Genomic DNA, 4,083 nt, shown 5'->3' on the forward strand with positions numbered 1-4,083 from the left:
TGTAGGCTGCTCGCACAGCGTGCTGAATGATTTAAGCCTATTTTGCTCGCTCAAAACTATTTTTAGTCGCAAATGTGAGTGCCGTGACGGACGGATCGCCACACTGCCGACATTTTACTCCGCCCATCACGGCACGCTGTTTGATTGCGTTATCAAAACACGGCACTATTATTCGGCCTTGCTTTTAACTTATTCCACCGAATACCGAATGCGTGTTTTTTTGCAATATTCGGCCGAATATATTTGGTTTCCGAATATTCGGTGCATTCCTAGAAACCAGACCAGCAGAAACCAAACCAGCAGGATCCAGATCAGTAGAGTCCAGACCAGCAGGGTCCAGATCAGCGGGGTTCAGACCAGCAGAAATCAGACCAGCAGGGTCCAGACAAGTAAAGTCCAAACCAGCAGGATCCAGATCAGTAGAGTCCAGACCAGCAGAGTCCAGATCAGCGGGGTTCAGACCAGCAGAAATCAGACCAGCAGGGTCCAGACCAGCCGAGATCAAACAACAAGTTATTTTTAACCATGACGAAGAACCATCATCACCATCAGTCAGACTCAGATTCCCTCGCAGTGGCTCTGACCTCACTTCCTGTCACTGTTTGCTGACATCACAAAGATAACACAGACTCAGGCTGTTACCTAGCAACAGTGCAGTACAGCTCTATCGGAGTCATGTCGACAGTCGAGCGGTCGAAATGAAACCAAAAAATTAACACGCATGGTTCTCAGATACTGATAAATACTCACTACAGAACCAACTGTGGATCAATCCGCCGCTGAAAATAGTCCCTAACTGACTGTTTGATGAAACTATTGATCTGTGTTTTTAAAGCTCTTCAGCAGGAACCAATCAGCAGAGAGATGCAGACAGGAAGTTGGACTGAAGATAATGAGTGTAAATGTTTAACAGTGTGAAATTAAACGTGGATAAACTGTGGTCGTGTTTCTGTGAATGAATACCAGCCAACACACACACACACACACACACACACACACACACACACACACACACACACACACACACACGACATTTAAAGTGACATTTAACAGTGATTTGTTGTTGTGCAGCTCCAAACATCCACAGCAAAGTAAACATGACCTCTGACAGGTAACACCTGTGGGACAGGTAACACCTGAGGACAGGTAACACCTGAGGACAGGTAACACCTGAGGACAGGTAACACCTGAGATCACATTATTGAGGAATCAATTATTTTCTCTGTTGATTGACGAGATGTAACACACGTCTGATCACTTGCTCAATAGATTATTGATTGATTAACCTGATCGTTTTCATCAAACTGATGATGTACTTCCTGTTTACATTCACGACAACCAGCTGACTCTTCTTCTGCAGCACGTTGACATGTCATCTAATGAGTCATTGATTAATCAGCTGATTCATTCTGATCTGACCTGAGAGCGTCACTCACACACACACACACACACACACACACACACACACACACACACGTTCACCGGGACTGTTTCCACGGCAACAGCAGCATCAACAACAGCAATAATAACAGTGATGTTATTAAAAAGGGACAATTAACCCTTAAATTCACCCTTACATTCACCCTCATATTTACCCTTACTTTAACCCTTAAATTCACCCTTACTTTAACCCTTACATTCACCCTCATATTTACCCTTACTTTAACCCCTACATTAACCCTTACATGAACCATTCTATTTACCCTTACATTAACCTTTACTTTAACCCTTACATTACCCCTTACATTAACCATTCTATTTAACCTTATATTTACCCTTACATTAACCCTTATATTAACCCTTACTTTAACCCTTATGTTTTCCTCTTATATTAACCCTTCCCTCACAGGTGAACCTTAGTCAGCACTTTCATCTGGTCCTGGTGGGTCTAAAGGCTCCTGAGGATCTGAGAGTCTAAAGATATGGGGTCCCTTAAAGGTATGAGGACTCCTGATGGGTCTATAGATCTGTGGGCCCCTGAGGGTGTGAGGGACTGAAGAAGTTTAATGGCTCTTGAGGACCCGAGGGCCCCGATGGCTCCTCAGGGCCCCTGAGCAGTCGGTAGGCTAACTCTGCTCCTTCAGTATGGAGCCCTGTGATTGGCTGAGGCAGTGCAGGTGATGTGATGAAGGTGTGTCCTGCAGGAGTCTGAGTACAACACGCACACACACGGACACGCGGACACACACGGACACGCGCACTCACTCTGAATGATTCAGTTCTCCGTTAACATCAGGCAGCGTGCAGCGCAGCCCTCAGCGCTGTCTGACAGGCTAACGGGGGACAAACACGACACACAGCGGGTCTCAGTCCGCCTGACACCGGGCCGAACCGTCCCTGAACACCGACCCGACCCCCCTCCCCCAACAGCCCGCCGTGAACCCAGATAACCCCGCTGAGACCTGCTGCAGGTCTGACTGTGGCCCAGTTCACCGCACAACACCCAAACTGGCACCACCGACCGACACCGAACACACCGACTCACCGGAGCCGTTCACCTGCACACACTCCTCTGGAACTACCGCTAACCCGGCCGGTGCTTACCTGTGAGGCCGGACGGCGCCGCTCGGTCCCAGTTGCCTCCACAAACAAGTCCCGGAGGGCGGAGAGGAGAGGAAACTTTAGCCGGAGCTCCGCTCTGCTCCTCCGGTGGGGCGAGGAGAGAAGGAGGAGGGAGGGGGGGCTCCGAACCGATCCGAGGCCGGGGAGGAGCGAGGTGGTCCGGCTGAGGAGGAGATCCGGAGCGGGGAGGCGGCGGCGGCGGCGGCGGGAGGAGGGAGGAGAAGCAGCCGGCTGAGACGCTCCGACCGACGGAAGAAAATCCACTCAGCGCCGCTCGGAGAAAGTTGATCTGCTGCCCTGCTCAGCTGTCGCCATCTTTACCCGCGGGGCATGACGGGTAATCCTTAGGAATCCCGATCCCCCCCTTTACACCCCCACCCCCCACCCCTTCACACGTCCTGCGTGCTGACGTCACACACCTTAATGTGAGGATGAACAAGTGATCAATGAAGATAAAATATTCATATCAATATATCCATTAATTAATGTGGTAAAACTTCTGTATCAAAAATATTATAAACATAATTAATTATATTGATGAGTTATTGTCCCTTTGTCTTTCTTGTTTAATGAGATCCTGCGGGAGAAAACATGACAGATATTCAGATAAGGGACTGTTCGTTATTTATGATGGGGGAGACATGTCAAATTATTTTTCAGCCCTGGGGAGAAAGTTATATTTTTTATTTTGGCTAATGGGAGGGGCATACAAATTTAAATGATTGTATTTTTTTATTTTACCTCCAAAATTACACCATTTATCATAGCCAGGGACTGTAGATTTAAACAAGTATTAAAAAAAATTAAATTAAAGAAAACATTTTAGAAAATCACTTAAATTATACCATTTATCAGAGACAGTGTACGTGTAAAAAAAAAAAAGTGTACATTTTCAAATATATATATTTTAAAATGTATTATTACAATTATTTATATTTTTAAAGAAAATATAATTAAACGAAACATTGGTAAAGAAAACGGCCAAATTACACCATTTATTATCAGCATAAACTGTAAACTAAAATAAATAAATGATTTTTAAAGTTTTAAAGAAAGAAATTTTAAGGAAAACATATTTTCTTTACAAATCGGCAAAATTCCTTAATTGATATGTCTCCAGAAACGTACAAACAGATATTATTGTTGGATTTTAACATTTCCTTGGACACATTGTATGTGAGGAAGACGTCTGTCAGTAAAAACAAAAACAAATCACTTTTCACTGTCTGTTCACAGACAGTTTGAAACTAATGTTACAAACATTATTTAAAACAAACTGAAGATAAATGTTGAAATAAAAATGTTTGTTACACTTTAGTCAAGATGATATTGACACTGACACGCTGCGTTTAATACAACTTACTATTATTATTATTATTATTTTAAATTTTAAATGATGACACAGTTTCTCTAGATGGCATTGCTCTGGCCTCTAGCACTACCGTAAGAAACCTCGGAGTAATATTTGATCAAGATTTGTCTTTTAATTCTCATTTAAAACAAACCTCACGGACTGCATTT

The 4,083-nt window shown here is 44.1% G+C and overlaps 1 protein-coding gene across 1 annotated transcript in view; it reads right to left on the minus strand.

Moving 5' to 3' along the window:
• The window catches only part of tjap1 (tight junction associated protein 1 (peripheral)), a 58,272-nt gene extending 55,310 nt beyond the window's left edge, over positions 1 to 2,962 (minus strand). The window contains exon 1 of the mRNA XM_050071662.1: positions 2,545 to 2,962. The gene's annotated coding sequence lies outside the window, so the exon portion shown is untranslated. The remainder of the gene's footprint in view (positions 1 to 2,544) is intronic.
• Positions 2,963 to 4,083: the final 1,121 nt, after the last annotated feature.

The sequence above is a fragment of the Epinephelus moara genome, chromosome 19 (assembly GCF_006386435.1).
Source record: "Epinephelus moara isolate mb chromosome 19, YSFRI_EMoa_1.0, whole genome shotgun sequence".
Classification (NCBI taxonomy): domain Eukaryota; kingdom Metazoa; phylum Chordata; class Actinopteri; order Perciformes; family Serranidae; genus Epinephelus; species Epinephelus moara.